Here is a 13,073-nt window from a genome sequence, read left to right as displayed (position 1 = left end):
CCTCCTTCTCCTAGACCACTCTGCTCCTCTCCCCTTTTAAAGGAATGGTGGTTCAGGGAACACCCCATGCCTCACTTCAACAATTTAGTCTCAAAAATAACTAGTGGTGCCTGGGCCAGTCTGCCATCTCTCTCCCCTTTCCCTCCTTATAAAGAACCAGGAGCAGCGAGGCCACACTGCTCCCTGCTAAAAAATTTCCCCCAAGCCTGTGGCTCATCGGGCTGAAGCGGTTAAGGTGCACCACTTTCATAGCTAGTGGTAGACAAGGGAGCAATGTGGCAACCTTCACGTCTGATGCCTTTGACTGCCCTAACCTGACAGATCAGGTACCCATTTTGCAGCAAGGTGAACTGAAGGTGGCCTTCCAATGTGAGATGAAGCAAGACACAAAGCCACAACCTTCAGCATCATAGTCAAGCACCTTACACTACTCAGGTACTGCACACGAAGAGTGATCTGGGCAAAATTTCTACCACCATAACTATGGCTTCTTGTGGGGGCTCTTCTCACCCTAAGTTTCACAGTATGTGTGACCAAGCCCTTGGTCAGGGTATGCCAGTGAGGGAAAGGGGTTCATGATGCTTTGGTTTTGTAGAATCCATATATGCTATGTTTTTGGGACACAGTCCATCCATTTTTAGCAATATATTTGCCATTTTCTTACTTTGTTCCTCCACAAAGTTCGCTGTGTCCCATGCGTGACTAGGTGTCTGGGATGGACCACACTGATAATGCCACACACAGGGCAGACTGTAAGAATCAGGGCAGACAATCCCCCCAAATTGGTGGTGTATTCTATAATTAGATTCACCAAGCCAGTATCAAAAGAGCTTCTGCAAATACTACACCTGGTTAATCAGAAGCCAAAAATAGTCCCCTTTAGACAGTCCAGTCCTAGGCTCCCATCCAGACAAAAAGGTCTAATATACTGAGAGGTTACTGAAAACCCAATTCACCATATGTGGGGTTCTACTAATCCAAAAGGATCAGAAACTTACCCCCATGTCAATATGTATCTCAGATCTTACCCAAATATCATGCTGTCAGCCAATCCTTAGTAAACTAACTAAAGATTTATTAATAAAAGAAGAGAGTTATAAATAGTTAATAGATCATATACATACAAATGATTGCAAAGACCATGTATCAGTTTTGTACCAGTGATGGAATAGACAGCTGGCTTGCAAAAGTCTCTCTGGTAACTTCAAAATGATTGGAAGGTCCTCAGTCCATAATTCAAGATACTACTTTTAGTTGTAAATCCACAGTCCAGAAAATTAGGAGCAGGAAAAAAGCAAAATGGAGATATCTCAGGGGTCTTTCATAACCTCTGCCATGTGCATGGAAATTTACTGTCCCAAACAAAGCCCACAGCCCCTGTGTATAGAAAGTTACTGGCCTAACATGGAGTCTAGGGTCACATAAGCATAGAAAGCTACTGGTAAAAGATGGAGTCTTAGATCACATGTCCTCATCACATGTCTTTACATGCTTTGCTGAATCACAGGGGTGGCCATTGGTGCCATGCTATCTGAGGCATCTGCAGGAAGGCCTACTGGGCAGGATGAGTTTCTTCAGTGGCCCTTTGTGACAGCTGAGTGTCCTTAACGGGCCATCAACACATTGCTGTCTAGCCCTGATGTAAATCTATCTGGGGGGTGTCACCCAGGAATACAACACAGGAATATTGGCTATGTACTTGTATCTTAAACATTACATCAGATACAAAGATGATACATGCATATAAACAGGATAATCAGACTTAGCAAATCATAACTTTTCCATTCATACCTTACATGATATACTTTGTACGAGACTTATGGAAATTGTGTAACAGTGGTAAGAATGATATAAATATACACAGCATCACACCATATATTTCAATTGAGTTAAAAAATCCCCACTTTATCCTCCCTAGATCCTAGCTATTCTCTTCCACAGCTTTTCCAGGATTAGTGCATATGAAATCCTGAACCTCCAGCAGAAACAGCAAGGTTTGGGCATGCTATCTCCACCCCATGAAGAGAGGCTCTGCAGGGTCTGGTGTGTGTAACAGCTGGGCTTATTTGGCCCAAGTCACAACTTCATCTTATTCATACAAAAAACATCATAATCACACGCTTTAATGAAATTCAAACTTCACTACAGTCTACTCAGAGGGACCCATGATTTGAATAACAGAGGTGTTGCAGGCAGCTTCAATTTGCATAGATGCTATGTGGTAATGCTTGTAGAGTGCATAATTGCGCTATGTCTGGCTCTGGCAAGTGCCATCTGTTTTTCATTTTCTTTAGCAGTATAATCATCACCTCCACCCTCCCCGCCTCCCAAATTCAAAATGTGATTGCCTTCGCACCTTCAATGCAATCCCAATTAGGCTGGGGGTCTATTGATTTATTCTACCACAATGCAATGAACCAACTACTAGATCATTCTCTTCTAAATTAGAAGGAATTTGATTTGTAACTTTTAACAAAGTAACATCACTCATAAAACTGAATGTATAGGGGGAAATCAAATGCTCAGAAGATAGTGATACAAACCAGAACCCAATTCTGCTCACCTGAGCTCATAAGAAACGTTCTTAAATATGAAAAAGTTCATGAAAATGAAAGCAACTTAAGTGCTATCTTAATACAAACTAATAACAACGAAGAAGTGGGCTGTAGCCCACGAAAGCTTATGCTCTAATAAATGTGTTAGTCTCTAAGGTGCCACAAGTACTCCTGTTCTTTTTGAACAAACTAGTAGTGAAGCAGCAGCAGCATGGGAATGGGGAAAACTCTTATCATAGCTGGGTGAAGGGAATTATTTGCTTAATGTTTTCTGTTTCAACTAACATTCCTGCCAGTAAACTCATTTGCAAAATACATGTGGAAAGTGAACACAAAAGGGACATGGACACTATCACAGTGAATTCATTTTAAAATCGGAATATTTGTGGAAGTTTTTTCCCCCCTGGTATTTACTTCACTGTACTTATTAAGCATCTTTCATATATAAATTTCCAGAAAACTGCCAGATATACTCCAACTTGCTCTGCATATGTGGGGGCAGAAAGAACTGGGAAGACAAAGTTATGATTTTGTATAAAATCAACTAATTTCAAACCAACATATGTGATGGGTCAGAACATTCAGCAGATTAAATCGAGTAATTTAGTGTACTTTAAACACCATGAATGTATTTGCTGAAATATGGTACAAAGTAATCATAGATTCCTGAGTCCTTGAACAAAGACTCTTTCTGTTTAAACACGTAGATTGCAAATGATACAAAATATAGTTGCAATTTGGTTTGAGAACAATTACAAAGAAAGCCCAAATAAAAAGGAGAAACTTTACCTAAAGCCCTCTTTGCTTTGTACTTTTCTACACTTCTCAGCAACACTGTTGTGATACAATTACTTTCAGGGAGAAACAGGACTTGACCACCAAAGCTACTGTGCGCTGCAAACCGAATGAGATGATTAACAGGACATTGTCAGATTACATATACAATTACACCCACAAAACCATGTGAAAAGAACAGTAACACGGTTGAAAAGTTGAGCACTCGAAGATTAGGAAATGCCAGAATGAAGGTTGCTGTGCAGCTAGCAGGATGTACAGAACTGTGCTGCCGTTTGACAAATGTGAGTGAGGAGAGCAAGGGGGGCAATTGCGGATAGAGAACACTGGGACGGAGTGCTTTTTGGAGGTGGTGTTACAAACAAAACCAAGTATAAACATGATTCAACATGGGGTGAAATACTGAAGCCATCGAGGGAAGGCCGTACTGTCCCGTTCAGTCCTGGGAGGATGGTCAGGCTACGAGGGCCGAAGGCTCAATCACACAAAGCCACACAACAGAATGTGGAAATCAGACAACAGGTTCCCCACGAGTCCTAATTCCTCTGTTTTCCTTTCCTAAGGCCCCTGGAGGCTACCGCTGCCCTGGGTTGGCAGTACCTCCAATGGACCTACCTACATGAAGGAGAGAAATGGGAGGACCAGGACTGGGGGGCTCACTCTACAACCTAAAACAACTGATGCCTGAATGGAACTGGAACCAGTGGCTTCCGAGAATCTGTATTGTTCCCAGCATTTTTTTTTTTAGCTTGGGGAAGTTGATGGGGGGAAGATCTTCAACCCCGCTGTTTCATTTGGCAATGTGTGTATATGTGAGATACTTAACAAACTTCAGCTCCAGAGGGAGGTGATGGGGCTGGCAACCTCTGTGCTTCAGTGTGGTTGCTGCAGAATGGGGATGCCCATTGCTCTGCAACTGCAAAACTCAACCAGGGTGTGGAGCCCAGGCTGGGGTCCCCAGCTGCAGGGGAGCAAGGCCAGGTTTTAATTTTTCTTTCACTGCATAAAAAGAGGGAACAGAGCACTTACCCCGGGCACCAGAAACCCTTCTACTTACTTAAAATACATATCATGGAACTCAACCAAATCCAGCAGCCAAACTATACTTACCCCAGAACAACAATGAACCAAGACGATCTAACTTGGCCTGTGGTTTTTAAGTAGACAATGTCCCTTTAATTTTATCCTTCAGTGTGTTTGATTATCTATATTAAAGGCTAATAAATTCTTAGCTAGGTTTAACGCAGCAGCAGCAGCATTTCTGAACACTCAACCATTTAGCCCATTTTAATTATTATGCTTCATGAAATGTATCCTGTTTTGCCTTTTCCCCTCTTTCTTACAGAGGAAACGAGATCTAGAAACAGAAAATTGATCAAACGCCAAGTCAGTCTGTGTATTTGTACTTAATTACATATCACCAATTGCCACAGTTGATTTGGAATCTAATCTGTGCTTCAGATTTGAAACTGCTAATTTAGGAAGAGCACCCATCTAAAGCTCTGAATGCATGCATTGTTGGTCACATTTAATTTGACTCAGCTTATATGAAGCATGACCTAGCGAAAGGCTATGTTTCCAGTCTGTCTTATGGACTCGTGCCTCCATTAAATCGCACTGTAGGTCTAATTATATTTTGAATGCTTTTTACTTGAGTGCATATATAAACACACAAGGAAAAAAAAGAAAAACCCATTCCACAAGGCCCACAAGTGAATTCATAAAAAATAAACCATTTTAAATGTTGCTCAGTGTTCCCCATCTCTTGATTTATTCCAGTGTTTCCCATCTTCTCTGTGCCTATATTTTAGACGGCAAACTCTTTGGTCCGAGCATTTTTGTGAGTGTATTAGGGTGCCAAGCATGTTTGAAGCTCAACAAATAGTTAATAAGGAAATAATAATAATCTGGAGTCTTTTGAGCTTTTGGTCAGGCTGCAAGTTTTGCTCCTTTGATAAAGCTTTTCCACCATGCAATTACTGCCCCTTCCCTATCTCAAGCAGCACATCATATAACTAAAAGAGGAGAGATGAAGACTCCATAAAGTCGGCTAAAACCTTACTATAGCAAGTAATGATGTCTATTAGACTGGTGTAATGGGAGTTCTTGGGTACCCATGCTGTTCTGTCTTTAGAATGTAAACCTTTCAGGGAAACCATTGTTTGTTTTCTATGATTGTACAGCACCCAGTACAGTGGGTAACCTCAATCTCTACTACGACCTTAGGGCAATACCATAGTATAATATTTACTACTACTCCACTCTCTCCCAAACTAATAGGAATCCACACTATCCTAATGCAACATTAAAATAATCAAAAAACCCAAGAAATTATGATATATCTATAATAATATATCACACATCCCTCGGCCCCCGCCACTTCCCGCAGCCCCCATTGGCCGGGAACGGCGAACCACAGCCAGTGGGAGTTGCGATTGGCCGAACCTGTGAACGCTGCAGGTAAACAAACCGTCCCGGCCCGCCAGCGGATTTCCCTGACGGCTCACATACCAAAGGTTGCCGATCCCTGAAGTATACTATATGGTGTTTTTCAAATTAATTAAAATGTGGCTTCTTAAAAATGATCTCCAACTGTTTACATTCCTCCAGCTTCTTACCTGTTTTATTGATGACCCAACGCTACTTTAATCTGATAGCATCATCTGTCACAAGCCCCACTGAGGGTACGTCTACACTGCAATAAAAGACCTGTGGCACAGCCATGTCTGGCCCAGCTTAGCTAACTCTGGCTGCGGGGCGAAAAATTGCAGCGTAGACATTTGGGCTCAGTCTGGAGCCCGGGCTACAAGACCCTGTGAAGGGGGTGGGTCTCAGAGCTTGGGCTCCAGCCCAAGCCCGAACATCTACACTGCAATTTTTAGCCCTGTGAGCCTGAGTCAATTGACCTGGCCTCTGAGACTCAGTGCTGCAGGTATTTTATTGCAGTTTTGTATGCTAGCCCTTAGGTGCAGCACAATCCCCGCTCACACAGCAATTCCCTGTGTCTAAGTTTTGACAGGGTATCAAATAATACTGGGGATTAGACACTGCAGACCTTACAGCAGAATTGTCATTGCAAAATATGTAGAGTAGAACCCACACCTCTAACCTATCCCTTTAAAAATACTTATTAAAGAAATATTCCTTTTACGAGAATTATATTAAGGTGAAATATTCCTATTGTGTGTCTCTCTCATTTTATTAAGATATACATGGTTACCATCTATACTTGCTTATAAGCCAAGCACACTAACATGAATATTGAAATTGATCCACGTGTCAGCTGACCATAGACACACGTATATATGTATCTAGCAGCACACATATGGCTACTATGGACATCCCCCAGCCAGGTGAAGATAAGTCAGTGGGGGCAGTAGCAGCAGTTGCTACCTAGGGATCCTGAATATGTTTGAAGGAGGCACTTTCCTTTTAAATCCTAGATTTTTCAAATGCTTCTTACTATCTACAGAACTTAGCCTGTGGCTGGAGTTTCTCATGTTTGTCTCAGCCTAATTGTGACTCTGGGTTGTGGAAAATATGGCATGATTCTGCTCAGCAATTTTGGGTTGCCCACATGCAGAAAGGAAAGTGTTTTGTACAGCTTAACCCTGGAGGAACTGGACAGTTGCCAGATTGCTGTCAGCTAGAGACCAGAGGGCCAAATGACAGGAAGAGGTGGACCACCGGAGGAGCAGAGCACCTGTGGCAGGGGATGCCAGATGGGGAGAGATCTGCCATGCCCAGCCATGAGGATGTGCTCTAATGTGAGTCCACCCTTTCACAGAGGCCATTACCAGAATACTGTGTCCTGTTCTAGTATCCACACTTCAAAAAGGATGCTCAAAAACTGAAAAGGGTTCAAAAAGGAGCTACAAAAATGATTCACTGTCTGGAAAACCTGCCTTATTCTCAGTCTATTTAGTTTATCCAAGAAAAGATTAAGAAGTGACTTGATCATAGTCTGCAAATACAGGGATTCCTGTATCAGAGAGTCCTGATAGATAGCTCAATCTAGCAGAAAAAGGCAAAACTGTGGCTGGAATCTGAAACTAGACAAATTTAGTCAGAAATAAAGTGAAAATTTTTAACAGTGGGGGTACTCAACCATGGGAACAGTTTATCTAAGGAAGTGGTGGGTGAGGTCACTTGAAACTCTTAAACAAAGATTGGATGTATTTCTAAAAAACTGAGCAATAGCTCAAACAGAAGTTATGGGCTTGATGCAGAAACTGCTGGGTGAGGTTCTGTGGGCTGTGTTATGCAGGTCAGACTAGACAGTCATAATGATTCCTTCTGGCCTTAGAATCTATAAATCTATGACTTAGAATCTATGACTTATAGCTTCAGTTCAGAGGCACAAAACAACAACAAAAATAACTGGTACAATTTGGACTGAACTGTTTTTTGTTTTGTTTTTCTTGATTAAATGAAAAATCAAAAACATTCATTTTGGCCAAAACATTTAGAGAGTCAGTTCAAATTGAACATTTAATTTTGAAAATGTCAGTTTGAACCAAAGTGTCAAAATGGTTCTTTTAGACATTTCCAAAAATTGTTTTCAGGGTTGTCTGTTACAGCTGTCCCCCTGTTGGATTCCTTTTCCCCCCTTCCTTTCTGTTTGTGCTGAGTGGCCGCCCCTCCCGGCCATGGAACTGACCAAAGTCACAGCCTGGCCCTGCTCATGAAAATGGCTTGTGCAGACTGACTGGAGCCATTGCTCTGCTCAGGGAGGTGGGGGCTTTTTCGCTCCTTTGTCTAGCTTCTTTGTTGGGACCCGGCTCGGTGTAGGGTGCTCTGCCCAGGTATGTAAGACCTAAAGTGGCCACATAGCTGAGCATATGAGTCATACCTGTGACTCAGAACTTGCCCAGACATGTCCTGTGCTTACCTGCAGTTTCCCTGCCTTCTCTCCTCCCCTGGATTAAGGGGAACCAATCAAAGTTACTGGCGGGAAACTGCCTGAGTTTACCCTTAAAACCAGACATTTTCTGATCAGACCCCCGGAGAAGGTCCTTGCTTTGCCACCTGGTCTGATCAGCTAGGGGTCTTTGGGGGGCCCTCTCCCCGCTCTCATTTGTTTTTGAGCGTACCCCCATTTTTAAACTCCCCTCCCACGAACAACGAATTTGTGCCTGGAGATCTCCTGATTATTGTAAGCGAATCGAGTAATCTCTGCGTCCTCTGATGCTGAAACTGCTGTTCCTGCTGCTGCTTTGGGGATTGGTAAGGAAAAACCTCTTGCACACTCCCCTTGTTCTGGCTGCTGGCTTTCTTTCCCCAGCAGGCAGGCCCAAGCTAACTCCTTGGTCTGTATCTGTAATCTGCTTCTAGCTCCGCAGTGCCTTTGCTGCTAGAAATAAGCCTGCTTGCAGCCACCACTAGTTAACCCCCCCCCCCCGCCTTGAAGCTGTATTCTGGGCACACACCACTCTGCCCTCTGGAACTACCCCTAGTATAAGGTGCACCCATTAAGTTAGATTTAGCCTTTAGTCTAGATAAATTGTAATTTCATTTTGCATAGTTGTGGTTAAGGTAGGTTTAGAAAATTGCTTGCATTGTACTCTGTAAGTTAGGCTTAAAGAATTGTTGCATTGTGTTTTGTTACTTGCTAATTTGTGTAGTCTTGGTTAAGTTAAATCATAGATAAGATTTTGCTGTGTTCTGTATAATTGTCTCTCTGCAGTTTAAACTTGCAGCCTGTCTGCTCTGTGTGTGTGTGTGTGTCTCTCTCTCTTTCTCTCTTAATCCCTTCCCCCACGTGCTCACCCTGGTCCTACTGCTGCCAGACCTCAATTGTATTACTGAAGTCTAGCATAAAACCCCATTGGTTACCCTTTTTCTCTCTAACACCCCTCACATTTTACATTTACACCACTGGGACACATTTTTACCTAGAGTTGTTGGTTATTTAACACATTTTACCCATAACTGTTAATTGGGTATATGCTGCTGTGACACACCCTTTACATAGAAATTGTTAGCTACCTGTTACATTTATACTTCAGTGTAGGGTTACCATACGTCCGGTTTTTCCCGGACATGTCCGGCTTTTCGGCAATCAGACCCCCGTCCGGGGGGAATTGCCAAAAAGCCGCACATGTCCGGGAAAAATGCTGGCCGGGCACTTCCCCTCCCGTGGCTGCTCTGCTCCTCCCCTGACTTTTCGGCTCTGTTTAAGAGCTGAGCCGCCCGAGTGCTATGGGCTTAAGGCAGCCCCCTTGCCTCTGGACCCCAGCCGCCGGCCGGGCACTTCTCCTCCCGGGCTCCGGCGGCGCAGGGTCCGGAGGCATGGGGGCTGTCCGAAGCCGGTAGCGCTCGGGCAGCTCGGCTCTTAAACAGAGCCGAAGAGTCGGGAGGAGCAGAGCCTCCGGCTGTGGCGGCTCTGCTCCTCCCCTGACTCTTCGGCTCTGTTTAAGAGCCGAGCGCTACGGGCTTCGGGCAGCCCCCGCTGCCGCCGCCGGAGCCCGGGAGGGGAAGTGCCCGGCCTGGGGCGCAGGGTCCGGAGGCATGGGGGCTGCCCGAAGCCCGAGCGCTACCGGCTTCATGGTTTGCCGGGTAGCCGCCAGACTCTGCGCCCCTGGCTGGGCGCTTCCCCGCCCGGGCTCCGCTGCGCTGGGGAAGCGCCAGCCAGGGGTGCAGGGTCTGGGGGCTGCCTGGCAAACCGTGAAGCCGGTAGCGCTCGGGCAGCCCTTTTCGCGTGGCTGGGAGTGGGAGGGAGCGGAGTTAGGGTGGGGTTGGGGCAGGGAAGGGGCGGAGTTGGGGCGGGGCTGGGGATGGGAAATGGGCGGGGCCAGGGCCCCGTGGAGGGTCCTCTTTTTTTATTTGTTAGATATGGTAACCCTAGTGTTAATTGGTTACCAACTGTATTGTACCCCACTGTATTGTACCCCACTATTGAAACCCCCTATCCTATTTACTAAAAGAAACCCCTCCCCAATTGTCTACCTTAACAAACCCCATACCCCTCACCATTAAATTTTCCCTGTTTTTGCATTTTCTTAATAAAGTTTATTTTACACCCCACCAGTGCAGTAGTTGTCCCCCAAGATCCCCTACCTGCTGGCAGGGTCAAGGGTGGGGTTTTTTTCTGCACTTAAACTATTTGCCGAATTTAACCTGCATTTGTGAATAGTTTTGGTGCCCTAAACAATGCATTTTTCATCAAATTTACTATTTGCTGGGAAAAAACTGCCTAGCTCTTCTATGACTATGTTTATTATTTATACCTACTTGCATGGGTGTTACTTAGTCTTCAGCACTGTGACAAACTGCTGTATGTGTGAATTAATACATTACAATTATCACCATTTCACATTTCCTATAAGCAGTAGCACATTACAAGGTGTTTTATGCTGAACACTGCAAGTCTCAGATTCTTTCAACCATTTATCATAGACAACCCAGTTATGCAACCTCTTTATGCAGTGTGTTATTGTGGATAATATGATGATGCTGAGGTAAGGCCTGATTCTGACAACCTTACTCCAGAAGTAACCCCATTGATCACACTGGGAATTCTCATGGAGTGAGTTATTACTCAACAGTAAATTACAGGTGGTAGAATGAGGACTGATGAATCAGAATCAACAAGCTTAATTCTGACTTCACTTAAAGCTTGTCTTTACGGGAAAATTTACTAGCATTATTCCAGCATTATTATACTGCTAGTTATACCAGTAATTCATGTGGACACAGTTTTTGGAATAACAGTGATCTTTTTTGGTTTTACATATGTCACTTCTAACGCAACAAATTCCACTGAAATCTCTGGTGTAAGGAAAAGAAGAATCAGTTCAGATATCTGGTAGCCTGTGGATATTAGATTACTGAAAGGATTTCGCTCAACTAGAAAATGTAATGGAGACAAATAAAAATGACCATAAATCCTGTAACAATACACAGTCATTTGTAACAGAATTATCTGGTTTGAAAAGAGAAAATAAAGAGCAACTGATTACTGTTGACTTTCAGACCTGATTTGTTGTTTGCTCTTGCCTTGTACATTGAAGATGCCAGCCATCAATAACAGAGTTTTGGTGCCCTCTTGTGTTTCAAATAAGCAATTTCAGTAACTGCCAAAATTTACCTGTTTGCAGTGTTGCTGTAGCTGTGTTGGTTCCAGGATATTAGAGGGACAAGGTGTTGAAGTAATAACAGACATACTTCCCTGATGGTTGTATTTTCTAAGGGAGAACCTATCCTAAATTCTCAATCACTGAGGGACAATCTACATTCATTCCCATATTTGCTTTCTACAACCAATTCTCTGTATAACTTTTCATGAGTGATGTACCCAAATATTTGGATGCTAATATCTAAACTGAATTGTTAAATTTATTCACCTAAATTTGGATTATTTAAGATTATGTACTATATGTATCTTATGATTTTTAAATCAAACTTTGTATTTGTGGATAATCTAAGCACTATACCCAGATGTACAGACACTCTTTCCTTAATCTGTGTATTATATAATTTTAACATTAGGTTTAATAACATTTTTAAATCTCTTTTTCGAGCTCTGTGTAAGCCTGAAAGCTTGACTCTTTCACCAACAGAAGCTTGTCCAATAAAAGATATTACCTCACCCACCTTGTCTCTCTAACCCATATTTGCACATTTGTTTCAGATGTAAACTTCTATGGGTTAACCTGTTTGCTCAGGTTACTTAATTCCTTGATAATGTATCAGAGAGGATAACAATCACTTTTTTATATGTGTCACAGAACCTCCATCCACTTTGCTGCAAGGATAATGTCTGATTTGGACATGATTTGGACAAACTAATGTACAGTTTAGTAGCTATTTTTCAGACTGAAAGAGTTCAACTTTTTTTTATTTCTAAATCAACTTTAACAAAACAAAAAACCAAAAATCTTCGGAGGAGTCCCTGGCTCAGGGATTGTCAACAGGATAAACTGGTACAATTGTTATACAACGTTATTAACCAATGACATGTTGCAGTATCGTAACATATTTAAATGCTGTTAATTTGTTGTCACCAGAAACTGGGATTTTACAGTGCTTTGTAGCAGTCTAGACAGTATCATGTTTCAAAGTGTCTAACAAGGCTTTCTAGCATAGGTGTCTATACGTAGTTAGCACAATGTGGTTACTGATTTTGCATACAGAAGGTAGCTCTATTATAATACAAATAATAAATAATAATTCTCACCACGTTCATGTAGTCATCCAAGAGATTGCTCTTCCCATGGGGTCATTACTATGGCCCCTCTACACTGTGTAACTACTGACTGCACAGCAGATTTCCCACAGGATGAAAACACATGTGCATGAAAGTGCCTGTACTTTCCATTAATGTTAGAGGAAGGTGCATACACTAAGGAAAATTGATGTCAGCTGGCCAAAGCCTGAAGTTTCAAAAAAAAAAAAATAATGAAAACTTTTCTGCATTTTTCTACCAGCAACGAAATTAACTTTTTTTGTACAGCCTGGTTACACTGAACAATGGAAAATGTCACCAAGCAAATCCTTTGTCTTTGACAGAATGTGGTCAATTTTTCTTGAGGCATGGAGGAAGAAATGCATCAGTACCACACTGCTGTTTTCCGCATGTTCAAGATATAGTTTCCCATTCTCCTTAATGAAAAAAACAAACAAACAAAAAACTGAACAGCCTTGCCTTCATCCAAAATGGCTTGCATGGCTGAAAAGATATCAATAATGGTATTTAAAGATACAGGCAACAAATTGCTAGCA

Source organism: Terrapene carolina, unplaced genomic scaffold, assembly GCF_002925995.2.
Source record: "Terrapene carolina triunguis isolate 2854851 unplaced genomic scaffold, T_m_triunguis-2.0 Scaffold139, whole genome shotgun sequence".
Lineage (NCBI taxonomy): Eukaryota > Metazoa > Chordata > Testudines > Emydidae > Terrapene > Terrapene triunguis.
The sequence above is the reverse complement of the archived record's forward strand: the minus strand, read 5'-3'. Positions refer to the sequence as shown.